The following is a 16583-nucleotide window of genomic DNA, read 5'->3' on the forward strand; positions in this document are numbered from 1 at the left end:
TTGGGAACACACAGTCGGTTTTGAAATTTAAGCACTGAACCTACTACATCGAATCCCGGTTTTGGTTTTGTTTCGAACTCATCATGTACCTTCCTCAAAGTTTCATCTTTCATTTGGTGCACTTTAATCTCTTCAAGTAAGGTTGGTTATGCTACTATCGCTACTATTAGAGCCTTTTGACCATGTAACACAAGGTTCAATTCCACCTTATCCAATTCAATTGCCAAGTCCTTTTGTTCTGTAACCATACTTACCATATCTGCCATAATCCCCATATTTTTCCGACTGAGCGCATCTGCAACTGTGTTGGCTTTACCAGGATGGTAGTGAATCTGCAGATCAAAATCTTTCAGAAGTTCCAACCACCGCCGTTGCCGCATATTTAATTCTTTTTGAGAAAAAAAATACTTGAGACTTTTATGATCAGTATATACCTCACAGGCGCTACCGTACAAATAATGTCTCCATATCTTTAAAGCAAAGACTACTGCTGCTAACTCCAGATCATGCGTGGGATAATTCTTCTCATGGGGTTTCAACTGCCTAGATGCATAAGCGATGACTCTTCCGTTTTGCATAAGTACGCAACCAAGCCCTTTATGCGAAGCGTCACTGTAGATTACAAATCCTTCTGTACCGGATGGTAGGGCCAGAACTGGTGCTGTTGTCAACCTTGTTTTCAATTCCTGGAAAGCAGATTCTCGTTCCTCTGACCATTCGAATGCAACTCCCTTTTGTATTAGTTGTGTAAGTGGCACAGCAATTTTAGAAAAATCTTGAACAAATCTTCTGTAATAACCAGCTAACCCCATAAAACTACGTACTTTAGTCATATCAGTAGGAGTTGGCCAATTTACGATTGCTTCGATCTTGTGTGGATCGATAGAAACTCCTTCCTTCGTGATGATATGCCCCAGAAATGCCACCTCTAATAGCCAGAATTCACATTTCTTCAGCTTTGCATACAATTTCTTTTCCCGGAGGGTTTGAAGGATCAAACGAAGATGATTCTCGTGAGCATCTGCATTCTTCGAATAGATGAGAATATCATCAATGAAGACCACCACAAATTCATCCAAATAGGGCTTGAAAACGCGGTTCATCAAATCCATGAAAGCTGCTGGCGCGTTAGTAACTCCGAATGGCATAACCAAAAATTCGTAATGACCGTACCGGGTTCGGAAAGTTGTCTTCTCAACATCATCAGCCTTGACTTTTAATTGATGGTACCCAGACCGTAGATCAATCTTGGAAAAGACTTGTGCCCCCTGCAGCTGGTCGAATAGATCATCAATCCTTGGTAATGGATACTTATTCTTAATTGTGACTTTATTAAGTTCCCTATAGTCAATACAAAGCCGGAGTGTTCCATCCTTCTTCTTTACGAACAGAACTGGTGCACCCCACGGAGACACACTCGAACGGATGAACCCCTTGTCCAATAAATCTTGCAACTGCATTTTCAATTCCTTCATCTCAACTGGCGACATTCTATACGGCGTCTTCGAAATGGGTTGAGTTCCCGGTGCTACTTCAATGATAAACTCAATTTCACGGTCTATCAACTGCCCTGGTAATTCTTCAGGAAAGACGTCTGGAAATTCACACACAATTGGAATCGTATCAACAGTTCCATTCACTACTTGCCCCTCCAAAACACTGCATAAATACCCCTGACACCCTTTTTGAATTAATTTACATGCCTTTGTTGCCGAGATCAAATAAGGTGGAGAAATTACGCCATGCCCTTGTAAGGTAGACTCCAATTGTCCTGGAGGGTGGAAACTGACTCGTTTAGTTAGACAATCTATCGTTGCACCATATTCACCCAACCAATCCATTCCCAGAATAATATCGAAATAAGTCATGTCGAGAGGTAACAGATTGGCATATATCCGGACATCCCCAAGCTCGAGTTCGCAACCACGATAAACAGAAGTACAAAGCACAGAATCTCCTATAGGTGAAGATACGCATAACATATAAGACAGTGTTTCTTCGATTTTATCTAAGGTTTGTGCAAATAATTTTGACACAAAGGAATGAGTAGAGCCAGAGTCAAATAAGATAGAAGCAGAATGACCGTGAACCATAAATGTACCTGACACCACTGTTGCTGCATTCTGCACATCTCCTGGAACCAATGTAAACACTCTGCCTTGTCTCGCTATGTCTTTATTGTTGTTAGGTTTGAACGGTGCCTTGGTGTTAGTAGTTGGTGTAGACCCTGCTGAGCTAGTAGCAGCCCTGTTACCATTTCGTTGATTCTTTTGAAGGCAATCCTTTATCAAATGACCCGTTTTGCCGCACTGATAACAGGCTCCAGACTTCCATTGGCATATCCCATGATGCCTCTTCCCACATTTCGAACAAACAGGAATCGTACCCTGATTAGGGGCAGAGGTATATGAAGTCCCTGAGTTTTGTTTCTTGTTTGGTGGAGTAGTCGCTCCCTTTGACCATTGATTATTCTGCCTCTTTCCCTTCCATTCGGCAATCCGGTTCTGAGCAGTAAGGTTTCCCTCAGCTATAACAGCCCCCTCCAGCACATCTACGTAGGTAGGCAACTTTAACATATTGACTCAATCCAGGATGGCACTCTGTAAGCCCCCTTCAAATTTCCGTGCCTTCTTATAGTCCGTGTCCACCATATGCGGTGCAAACCGGGCTAATTCTGCAAATTGGGCCTCATATTCAGCAACAGTCTTGTTCCCTTGTCTGAGAGTTTCGAATTCAGTCACCTTTTTGTCCCGCATGCTTTGGGGGAAATATTTATCATAAAACAGCCTCAGAAATCTGTCCCATGTTAACCCTGGATGGATTGTCCTCGTAAGCATCCACCACCTCCGTGCCTCGTCTTCAAGAGTGAAGGCAGCTAGTTGTACCTTTTGAGCTTCGGTGCAGGGAAAGACTTCAAATAACTTCTCTATGCCTAATACCCAGGCCTCAGCTTCATCGGTTCTATTCCCCCTTTGAAAGTTGGCGGCTTCATCTTTTTAAACTCCTTAGTGAGAGTAATAGTTCGGTCTTCAACGTGAAAATCTTGTACTACAGGTGGAGGTACTGGTGGTGGTGGCGGTTGTTGGTGAGGCTGTTGCTGTTGTTGCCGTAAAGTCTCTGCCAGTTCCATAAGCATCCTTTCCATCCTATCCAGTCGTGTTGAGGTGGCATCTTTCGCATCTTCTGTCCTTGTTCTCACCATGATCTATTCAACAATTAATCAAATACTATAGACATAATGCAACATGGTTAACATTATCAGAGTGCACTTAATGTTGCCATCGAACTTGTCTTATTAGGATGTCATGCATGAGGCCTAAAGCTTTTCTAGACACCCTACAGCTCAATGGATCCGTGTGTGAGATAGCAACACGTGCTCTGATACCACTATCACAGCCCAGCAACCCGCCCCTAAAGGTTCGGGCATGACCTATACAAAAACGGACAAAAAACTGATGTACATGCCGTACGAGGCCTTATCGGAAGCATAAAATATTCATATAACATAAATACAAGCATAATCCATTGAGCTATTTCTAACATGCCAGGATCTCATGCATTACATATATCGTCAAAAGCGGACAAAGTTTAGAACTATAGCCCTAGATATCGCATACAACATATACATTTACAGTCCTAGCCCGATAATTGGGCATAACAAAAGGAATATGAAAGTTATGTACAACATCCGTAGATGGTTCTTAAAAGTAAACCCCATATCTTAGCAGCTTCACGAAGATAAATGGACTGGTATGGTGCCTGGACATGTAAAGGTTGACAAAAGGGACGGCGTCAAAGTTAGGATTGACCCCCTGACTGATGACCTACAGAAACAGACAAAATAGAGATTGAGCCGGGCTCAATGTGTAGTAATACATCAATACACAAAAGATGCAGCATGCACTTGGTGTGTCTGATTCTGCGTTTAGTTCTTAATGGTCCTAGGCCTAATCTTGTGACATAAACATGTGGCTATAAGCCCTTGAAACATGATGGCACGAAGCCCTTGAACATATGGCACAAGGCCCTTGCAATTCACTTGAAACTTGTGGCACGAGGCCCTTGAAATACACTTGAAACTTGTGGCACGAGGCCCTTGTAAATGCTTTTCTTTACATGTTTTACCATTAGCATATCTTAAACATGCATAAGTACATTACATGCTTGGGACATTAACATAATTGCCTTACATGCCTTGAAACATTGACATAATTGCATAACATTACATAGGTACTACTACTCACAGTGTTGAGGTGGCGTGTTGCTTCCTTCTGGAATGTGCCTTGCACCCAATTAATACATTAGTTGTCTTTTCCTGAGTCGTACACCTTGCATGCATTTACAACCGCTTTAAAATCATCTATAAAATATTCTAAAAATACCAGGGAGACAAGCACTTAAAACTGAATCGACATTTAATTTTTCTTGAAAAAGAGTCCCCCGCTCGAGCGCCACTTTGGCCGCTCGAGCGGACTGTAAAATGCACAAAACTGCTGAGAGGTGGTTTTTCCCGCTCGAGCGGACTTTCCGCCGCTCGAGCGGACCGAGCAGATTCTGAAATTCTGAACCTCCATTCGAGTCCTAACCTGGTATTCACTCCATTTTTACATGCAACCCAAGGTTAGGTTAATGCAATATTCCCACCTAACATCACTATAACATGGATTCTACCTTGAGTATAATAAATTAACCAAGATTAAAAGCTTCAACAAGCCATCTCTCTCTCTAATTCCATTCTTGGATTCAAGTTCTTCATATCCTTGAAACATAACACATGATATATGCATAATTCCATGAAGTGATGATAGAAAACCACAGATTGAAGTATAATTTCCTACCACACCCAATCTAGATGCCTAAGCAACCAATTGAGAGAAACCCTCATTAGTCAAGCATGAATTAGACATGAAGCAAATATACACAGCAATTACAAACTCTAAGTGGCCATAATAAGAAGGATTTGAGCTTACCTTGAATTCAATCCTACAATTTTGCCAAACTTTCTTGTTGAATCCCTTCTCTCCCGATATCTCTTTTTCACTTTCTCTTCTTTTCTTCCCCAAAATGGTATTCATGTTTTTTGTGTTTTTTTGACTAAGGCTCATGAAGTCTTGGAAGTATATATAAACAAGGCATATAAGACAAAAATGAATCGTTTAACCATTCCAAAATTAAAATTTCGCAAACATGCTTAATATTACCTAAAAATTATGCTGATCACAGATATATAATCAATTTCAACTAATTAAGCTGTTAAGGCTTCCAATTTCTAATTTAAACGTGTTAATGGTGACAGATGGTTTTCTTGTGAGACAGATAGACATTCGTAGACATGGATTTCACTTCCTTCCTTAATCATAATTTTTCCACGGAACTACACTGTAAGCATTTAAATGTACCAATCGAAGACTAAGAATATAACAGAAATCATGTGCGAGGGTCGGGTTATTACATGTTCATTCTCTACAAATCAAATAACAATATAAAATGATAGACTATATACTAAGGAGATCTGAAATATACTATATACTTCACAGAACAGTGGCTTAATGTAATTGAAGGCTGTGACTAACCGAATTCCAACTTGTTCAACTCATTCAGAGATGATCCCGTGTCGCTTAATACCTACTCATCAGTCTTGTGAAGGAATTTTATTCAACCATGCTTTACTTGCAAGTCAATCAACATGACATAAATCATTATTGTGTTTGGTTGGGAGATTTGGAGAGGGATTTGGAAATGAAAAGGGAAAATGTGTGCGAAACTAAGTGAAATGTAGGTATATTTTATCCATATTTCACCTAATTTTTCCCTTTTCCTTTCCATTTCTAAATCCCTCCTCAAATCCCCTAACAAAACACAGCAAAAGAGATTAGGATGAAAATTGGAATGAAGTTGTCAAGAGGTATTCGACAGCGGTGTGTTCTACTTCTAAACCGAAAACAAGAGTCCTTCAAAAGAGCCATGAAGAAATGCATAAAGCTTTATAAACTCACCTTAACAGTCATGGTCATCATAGCTATTTTAGGAACATGCTGCTCTCTTTTCCTCCACAATTTTAACACAGTATTATGGTGTGTGGCATATATATATTTCGATTCAATTTCAACACATTAATCTGGTTTGTGTTTATTGTATATAATTATTTTGATAAGCAATTTCACCACGTTATTCTGTTATAATGCAGCTCTTCTTAAAGTCCTAAAGCTGTGCTTGTGTGTGTAGCAGCTGAAATTTCAAAACATCGCAAATACACTGGTCAATTCAACAACCTAATTCCCTACAAAGGTAACTATATGAATGTAGAGTAAGTGACCAAAGCCAACCCAGGATCTTCCCCTCTTCTGAGAGCAGCTTCTATCTCTGGGTCACCAGAATGGTTGTGTGCCCAATCCTGAAAAAGATGAACACACCCTAACTGTCACCAGATCGAATATTTTACAAACAATGTAATTTACTCATTAGAAAAGGGGCATTACCCTAATGCGACCAACAAAAATTTGAATAATAGAAGCACCGGCTTGAGCTACAGCCGCAGCTTGGCCAAAGCTGAAGCATCATAAATGGCAATGATTTAGCAATAGGTTTGATTTATGAATGCACTAAACCTTAAGAACATGTTCGAGTGTTTCAACAAAGATAGTTGGGGATTAAAAACTGGCACTAGACATACAGGGCCAATCAATACAACAGTGGAATGTTGGGGAAAAAAAAAAGAGTGGGAAGATATCCAACACCAACTGCAGCTTTTGAACCATGATAAGAGCCTAATGATGCATTAACATTCCAGCCTCATTCTTTAGTTAATGAAAACTCAAACACCACTTAGCAGATAGATATTTCGTAAATATCAAAATGTATAGAATGACCACACCTTCCAAATAAATCACTTTAATAGCTAGATTAGAGACCTTTAATATGAAACATTTTAACACCCATGTATATTACATTTGCTAGCTATAATGGCACAAACATGAGCTTAATTTTCATCACAACAATCAGTTATGATCACTTGATAAATGGAGTTTCACATCTGAATTAATATAAAAAATCATTCAAAGTTTTCATAACCAACAAATGAAATATTTGAAGGACAAGCTTCAACTACAAATGCACCTGTAAATAAAGTCAAGTGTGTCTGTATGCCTTCAGATTCCAATACTCTTGATGCCTCTATTCCCTGAGTAGAAACCAATACATTACAAGCCACAAAGGAAGGCAGAGAATTACTAGCATTCATGTGTCATGATGCAGTTTTTAACATATAAAATACACACACATTTCTCAGATACTCACTTGCCAAGTTGAAGGAATTTTAAATAACAATCGTTCTGGAGGGACGTCAATTCCATGATACAGTTTCAGCAAGTCATGCACCTGTGCAGACAATGATAAACTCAAAAGCGTCAATACTACATAAGTACATAATCAGTAGAGGGCGCGTTATAACAATGGTTTCAACATCCCATCTTACAATTGTCCATTTCAAATATGCTCAAAGTGTTGTGCCAATTGCCCTCAACACTCAATGCTATAGCTATTCAACAAACAACATATAAACAAACAATTTAAAAAACATCGCAAATTAAAAACTGATATTGACTTACAACTTAATATGGGATTATGGGATGATCAAAATGAATGCAAATCCAATTTTCAGGCAAATACCATATAGCATGAGAGGTTTGGATAATCCAAATGGTCACTTACTCCACATTCATATAGTGAATCACATCTCTCACAAACAACAGACCTTATGAGAAAGAACTAAAGGTATCAACATCAAAAACTTACATCCTGTTTAAAAATTAGAAAACAACAAACGAAAAATAACAAAAAAAAATCAATGACATCAGGGAGAAAACCCCTTATTGAGAAAATATAAAATACATAAAAAAAATTGAGTCACAACCTTTGTTAAACTGTTCATGTTCAATGGAGGTTCAATATACTGAGCAACAACTCAAAGTAGTTGAGATAAGGCAAAAGCATCCTACCATTAGCTAGCACCTAAGCATAAACGAGTCAAGCATCAAGCAACCAAGGTGGACAAAAATAGCAGCGAACTGTCCAAGTCAGCAAACAGAGACAGAGCAGATGTGCAAATCTGGCACAGATTGTGCAAAAATTAGCCAAACAACACAGCTGTCCGAATGGAAAATCTGAACTGAGTATGAATTTGATTTTCAATTTGCTGCCAAAGTTCATAGAAATCGTAGAGGAAATTCAAATTACAAGGTTCAAATTACATGAAATTCAAGAGTAGGCATGAAATTCAAATTACAAGGTTCATCAATATTCTTAATTGCCCCCATTACATCAACAAAACAAGCCGAACAAAGAAACAAACTGAGTTAAAACTCTAGGTCCGTATCTGTATCAAAATCACTTTCCATCTCATCTTCTTCGTCATCACCTGAGATTGTTAGTTCATCATCGTCATCGCAAATGAAAGCATCATCTATAACACCCTCGAGTTGTACACGCTTATTGGACTGAGAAACTTCCATTGAAATAATTTGCAGTTCAATGTCATCCTAACGTAAAACAACATCATCATCAATAGGCTCAGTTGGTACAATAGTACTAGTTTCATCATCTTGCAACACTTCATCAAATTCTGGCACATCCCAAATTCGTCGATGTTGAAACTTTTCTACGACTCGCCAATTCGGCCCTAACTTCGTATCAGGAACATAGAAAACTTGTTGAACTTGGCTTGGGAACACAAATGAGTCATCTTTATACCATCGACTTCTTACGTCAACAGTTGTCACATGTGGTTCGAAGCGCAAAGTTCAACTACTACCGGTGTTATATCATTCACATTGGAACAAAACAACCTGATGTCTAAACAAATATGTCAGTTCCCACACTTTACAAAGGTAGCCGTAGAACTTTATCAACTGGCCTTGGTGGTTGCCTTTCACTACCAACCCACTATTTTGACATTTACGACGGTTATCACGGTCGATAGTATGGAATCAGATGCCATTACAAATGCATCCCGAATATGTATTCACTAAGGCATTAGGTCCATTGGCTAATGACCACATCTCATCCGTTGCTTCGGGTGAGTTTTGATTTTGTAATTGGTTCATCTACACAAGAAAGTATGTCATGTCATGTCAGTTCATCACATTTTGGTAGAATGTCTTTGAAAACTTGCATAACCATATCGAAAGATTTGTTGCTCTATTTATTGTACACCTTCACGTGAAGCATCTTAATTACGAAGGACAAGATGAAGAACTTTTCACACTCTGGATATACTTTACGTTGAGCATCATCGAACAACTTCATGAACTTCAACAGATTGTGCCTCTGCGAACTAGTATGTTCTTCGTCGATATGATCATCCATGAGACCACTCATGTAAATCTCTTGTAACATGGTTGGAAGTTCATCCACATTTTCGTGATTGGTTGTCATTCCAGCTCGGTCGGTTTGAGTATCATCGTTTCGTTTTGCATAGTAGGATGAGCACAAAACATGGGAACACGTTCCCTGTGGTGGACCCAAGTTCGATAAGAACATGCGATTCCTTTTCGAATAAAGTGCAACCGTACAACATGTCGAGGTAATTTCGTACCGTTTAAGCAATCAACACAAGGACAACGGATTTCATCCTGTGGCCCTAAATTCTTCGTAGCGAACTCAATAAATGACTGAACACCTTGTACATACTCTTTACTTTTTAGCCTATCTGTTATCACCATCCAACTCTTGTCCATTATTGGAACAGTACACATCAAGCGAAGATAAACCTGGGAATGGACGGCAACTTGGAAAAATACTCTGTAATGGAAGAGAGCTTAAGTAAGTTTAGGGGTTCGATTAGCATTGCTTTTAGAAGTGAACAAAATAGTAATAACAGATCAGGATGTTTTGCCTATTTGTCAATTGCATATAGTTGGCTAATTTCACTACTAACTTGGCATGTATTCACACGCAAATGTGACATACATTCACAATTCTATGTGAAGTCACCTTAGAGGGAGACAAATAGTTCTAACCAAATGTAAAGAGAAATTAAATTTGATATTCAATATAAACTTTCCTCGAATAGATCACAGCAAATACAGTTTGTAAACCTAATTTATTTTATGAATATCAGATGGGTAAAACAAAAGTAATGAAATTTTAAAGTTTTGAAACATTTTAAAAAATAAAGTAATTGGTGTATAATATTAACTTAAAATAGACTATTAACCAAAAAACAAAAGTAATGAGACCACTGATGTAAATCTCATGTAAATAGACTATTAACTTCAAATAGTTAAAAAAGTCAACAAAATCTAATAATCAATTACTAAAATCCAAAATTCAAACCCAACAACTACTACTAATTACATTGTACATTTGGTCTACAATGTTCGAATGTGATATATTTATATAGATTAGCACCCCTTTATGAGTTCTATACTTTCTGATGGCTTTCGTGTTCTTCCAGTAAGGGCATTTTGGTCTACAGTAGAGATGGCTCAAGCCTATTGAGGGCCTAGACAAAAAAAATGTAGTTTGCATATGGTTTGGTGCCTTACATTGGCCATTGCCATTATATTATTGTCCCCATTCTACAGTAACATAGTACAACTTCTTGTGCAACTTGGATTGTAAAGTTAGGTGCTTTCAGAATCAACGGTATAGTTGAAAGGCTACAGCTATCCCAGGAGATCAGAGAGATTATTTTTCGTCTTTTTTCAACAAATTATGAGTGAAAGGACGACCATGTTCTTTAATCGTCATATTGACCAGATTATCCTCTATTGTTTTTATGGAGTTCCAAAGGTTTGCAGTAGAAGGATGTAAGAGTATTTAGGCTATTGATTAATCACACTTTCTAATCCTAATTTCTTATGTGTTGGCCACAGGTTTCTCAACTGAGGCTGACTTTTAAAGAAATTATTTTCAACTATAGAAAGCAACGACAGTGTAAACCTCAAGTTTTTCGTAGTGTGTTTGTTGATTGGTCATCAGCACGACGTCATGGGGTATGTGTTCATAATGTATATGTATCTCCGTTGCGGTCATCGAAGGTAGTTCTTTGTTTTTTGAAATTTATTCGTAAGCAATAAAACTTATGCATCATATTTCTTTTGACCTTGGATTTCGTTGAACTTGGACACAAAAAGCTTGACAAAATTTGTAACCATTCTTTCAATCACGACTTTATACATATTAGAGTCTTATAATCACTTTTAAAATCATTTCTTCTTTCATGGAGTTAATGTAGTTCGCCTATTTGCCCATAGCTTTTAAATTCATTGGCCTTCTTCTTTCATGGGGTTAATGGGGACAAATGTTGAGTGGCTATTGATGATGACATATATAATAGTATTAGACTCCTACTTATTATTTTTCTTATTTTTTTCTTTTTGCATTAATTAATGTTATATGATATAATTATCAACTTCTTTTTTTTTTTATAGTTTTATTTTCTTTGATCTTTGGAGATAAATTTGTAAATATATAAGCTTATTTCATACTTTATTTTCACTTCTAAACATAAGTCAAATGAGACTTATATGAGACCACTCACTGGTAACTAGAAATGATAAAAAACAATAAAGAATGAAATTATATGTAACATTTTGTAAATTATTAACGAATGCTTTAATAACCAAAATTTCATTATATAATTATGTTGCATCTTCTTGTAATTATTGATTTTATTTACATGGGTATAGGATGTATATCAGTTTGTTGTCAATCTATTGAAAATATGTTGCCGTTATATGTTGGTCAGAACTTTAATGGACACATTTTAATGATAGAAAAAAAATCTTTTAGAACTATTTCCATTTATTGTACTCAAAGATCTTTACTGTGATTTTTAAGAAATAATTTAGGCATATGATTATTAAGCTGAATAATGATGTCATTTATTTATTCAAAAGCAATACTGGAAGGCAATATAATATTTGTAAGTTATATATATTATATATATATATATATATATAACATGTTACAGTATTAACCAAAGGCAAGAATAGAGATAGAGATAAGTTAGATGCCCAAACTGTCGAGCAATATAACACAGCCCCAAAATCTAATTAAAAAAAATAAAAAATGCTCCAAATAAAAAAAAAATGAATTTACAAATTATGTAATACACGGGATTGAAGAGTTCAGAAATGGAGCATTAAAAGAAACAAAGGCACATTTGGTGATATAGTTCAACAATCCAAAATCTAGAATCCAAATCCACAATCCACAATTTCAACCACATCCATTCACGAAATCAGAAAAGGCCTTAAAAATTTGTTTACGAAATAAATGGAAAATGAAAGGAAAAAAACATGTCAAACCCTACTTGCATCATGAGAGAAGGGGATAAGAGAGACAACGAGAAACAGATAGAACCAGACAGACCCAGATCGACAGAGAGAGAGAGAGACGACAGACACATACCTGTAATCAGTGGTGGGGCCGATTTGCAGTGGTCGTGGTGACGAGCGCCGGTGGCCTGCGATGGTGATGATCGCCGGTGGTGAGCGACGGGTTTGGTATGGACTGCTCTGTATGTTGATGTTGGTGTGTGAGACAAAAGAGAACAAAAAAGAGTGTGTGTAATATATATACTGGGCGCCAAAATTAATTATTTTCCCTCTAAATTTTTTTTTGAAGCTTTAGCGACTAAATGACTATTTGTCGCCAAAAAACCTTAACGGCGACAAAAAATTGGTCGCCTAAAGATGCTTCTTTGGCTACTAAATTCAAAATTTCGTCGGCAATATTGAATATACAACGACTAACCCAGCTTTGGTCGTCAAAAATTAATCAGAAATATGCCCATTTTTTGGCGACAAAAATATTTAGTTGGAAAATGAAATTATACGGCGACAAAATCAAATTTTAGTAGCCTAAATTGGTAACAAGCAGCGACTAAAAGTAAATTTGGTCGCCAATAAGAGTATATGGCGACTAAAATAATTTAGTAGCTAAAAGGTTCAATCAATGCCGACTAAAGCAGGTTTTTAGTCGCACAATCTGGTGTTTTTGGCGACTAAAATTGGTTTGGTCGCCAATTTTAGTCGCCAAACATGCATTTTCTTGTAGTGCTTGTTGAAGAACGAGGAGTCGACGATGGAGTATCAGATTCAAATTCCTCTCTTTCTCTCTCAAATTCGAACATCTCTCTATATACATATATATGTATATATGCCTATGTGAATTGTTTTGTTAGGGTTTGTCTAAGGATGACTAGAGAATAAAAAATGAAAGAATGTGAAACGAAAATGAAGGCATCGTTGTTGGGAAGAAGATAAAATGAAGTAACAAAAATGAAAATAATCGAAGAAATATATTGCTGTTTGGAACACACCCACTGATTGGCTACATTACTGTTCAGAACCTATTTACCGAACTAAATGTTTCTATTTAGCACTATGTTACCAAACAAAACCTTAATTAGTACCGAACAAGCTCAAACAAAACAGAACCATTTTTCTTAATGAATCATCACTACATTGACACCGAATACCATTCTCAACCAGATCCAAAATCTTCGATCGGAGCCTTGAAAAGCCGATGTTTTAGTCCACAGAGACGATCCGTGTCTCACTGTCGATGTAGTGGAGGTTGCTAGAGGGAGGTCGAGGAAGGAATGTGCCATTGAATCTGTAGACGAACTTGAGTTTTTTGGGGTGGTTGGGTCGCTGGCAACGAGAGAGAAAGGGGTCTTTCATGGCGATTGTGTAGAGAGAAAAGGTAGGAGAGAGAGTAATGTGTGAATCTTTGTGGAGGGTGTTTCATTAAAAATTGTTCTTTAATGGCCCTATTTGGTGTAACTGTTAAAACAGATTATAGATTATAACTTAATAGATTATAGATTATGACTTTAATTAGAAACTGTTAATCTGTTTGGCGTACCTATTGGATTATAAATTTAAGTTGCTGAGTAGTGTTTGTTAAATAAGCCGTGAACTAATTTTTTCAATTAACTTTTATTTTTTATTATTCACTACTTGTCTACATTTCTCATAAATAATAATAATAATAATCTATAGTCCATTTGGGTCTTTTTCTATTTTTAAAAAAATAAAAAATAAAAAAATCTAAGAGGATAACTGTAAATTAATATGTCTACAGCAGAAGTTGATAATCAGAAGCAAGGAGTGAGCAGCTTCTCAGAATCAGCTTTTTTGAGTTAAAATAAGTTGTTAGAATCAAAAGTTATTTGAAATAAGTTTAACCAAACAGTTTAAAATAGCTTTTTAAAAGTTAGAAGTTATAAGTTGGCTCAAAAAAAGCCTAAACAAACACTTCTAATGTAATTTTACTTAAAGATGTAATTGTAATTAAAAAAAAAAGTGAAAAATGACGGGTCAAAGAAATTAAATAATTACTAATTGCATTCCTTTATTTATTTTTTTATCTCATATTTGAATAAAAAAAATTAAAAAATTATTTAAAAAATATATTTCTAAACGAGACTTGATTCACATTATTTTGTGAGATTACAACGTGAGTGCTTGTGAGTGGTAATGAATATAATTCCTTCTCACAATGTCAAAAATGTACCCCATAAAAATAATAATAATAATAATAATAAATAAATAAACAAATTACACATATATTTCATGAGATTTATTTGGAAAAATCTAAATACTCTTTTGTTAAAATTTTTTATTTAACAAAATTAATTGAAAAAATAAATTTTTAATTACTCTTCTATATAATAATAAAATTACTTAAATTATTAATTAAAATATATTTCTGATATCATTAAAAATTGTTAATTGACTTGATAATTTATTAATAAAAAAGACTATTTGTTATGAAATTAAAAATTTCAAAAGGCAAAATATAATTTCCAAAACCATAGGACAATTCGTAAAGTAAAAAAAAAAAATGTCAACTGCCAATTAAAAAAAAAAAAATGTCAACAGTGTAAATTGTTAGATTGATACTTGTGATATGCTAAAGTATGATGAATTGTTTATTTTTATTAAATTTTGCCTACAATGAAATGCCTCAATTTTTGTGTTTGAGAAACTACGAAATTTAACAATTTTTTTTTTTTTAAACTGAAATATGAAATACCATAGTTTTTAAATAGACACTTCGAAAATTAGGAAAACCAAGAAAATTTTCAAGTTTTTTAAAACTGACAAAATTTTGCAATTTCTAATGTAAGATTTCTCTTCTTCATTTTTTGTGTGAAAATTTTATGTTAATTCTCAGTTTTTTTGTATTTGAGAAACTACAAGAATATTACAATTTTTTGCACAGAAACTGTGAAAATTCAATTTCTATACATAAATTGAAATTGTCACATTGCTCGGTTCAATTTTTCCAAAAACACTTTGTTGGTGATAAATACAAATAAAAATCAGAAAATACAAATAATAAAAATTACAATAACTATTGTAAGGGCTGAAGCGTGGGAAATTCGCTCTCTTTAAGGAGATTCAAGCCCTCTGCGGTTAGGCAAAGCCTCACACTGGTGCAGCAGAAAAAACCTTGACTTGTCTCCCCAGGATACAACAGCCCGACTAAATCGTATGGTTCACTAATACTGCACAATTGGTTGAGCTCATAGCTTTATCACATACACTCTTTTTTATTTGCCTGATAATCTCATACAAAACATAATAGGGCAACAAAAACTTCTTGTGTATTCCAAGCTAGGAGATTAGTTCAATTTATAGAAGATGAAACTTGGTGGACAAGTTTCTTAGAGGATCCTTTTTGGAAGTTGCTTGGAGGATCCTTGGAAGTTGCTTGGAGGATAAGTATGAAGACTTGACTCTTGGAAGACTTGAAGGAGATTTGACTAGGCAAAGACTTGGAGGATAAGAATAGAAAAGGAAATTGGTAGGCAACTTCCTTGGAAGATTTGGAGACTTGTAGAGAAAGACAATGAAAACTTGGAGGGAAAGAAAAGAAAATCAAACTTGTAACACACTATAATATTAAAATATCTGCTAATACACTTTTTAAAAAATTTCACTTTCTTATTTTTCATATTTTTTTGTTTTTATTGAATTTTTTTAATATTTTAAGCAATTTTTTTTTTTACTTTTTAGACATACCTAACATAAATATAGATAAAAAGTAAAAATTTGCGAAAAAAACCTTTTAAAAATTCACTAAATACCAAAAATATAAAAAAAAAATACGAGAATTTAGTACATTTTTAAATTTTTATGTATTTATTAATTTTTTAAAATATTTTTTCACAATTTTTTTCACTTTTTAGATACATCTAAGTAAGGTGCATCTAAAAAAGTAAAAAAAAAATATTTAAAATTTTAAAAATATTCACTAAAAACAAAAAAAATACGAAAATCAAAAAATTCAGCTTTCAAAAAACTCAAACCAAACACACTAAGTTTTGCAATTTCTTATGTGATATTTCTTTCTCTTTTTTTTTCCAAAATTTTTTATGATAGATCTTTTCGAATATGTTCCAAAAATATAAATTTGATGAAAAACAAATATTTAAAGGAAATTTACAAAATTTTAAAATTTTGAGAAAAAAGAAGCTAACATTTGACATGTCAATACCAGTACGATAATTTCAGTACAACACTAAATTGTGAAAAAAAAAAGAGAGAAAAAAAAAAGGGATTCGT

Source organism: Camellia sinensis, chromosome 11 (assembly GCF_055761805.1).
Source record: "Camellia sinensis isolate YWXY chromosome 11, ASM5576180v1, whole genome shotgun sequence".
NCBI lineage: Eukaryota > Viridiplantae > Streptophyta > Magnoliopsida > Ericales > Theaceae > Camellia > Camellia sinensis.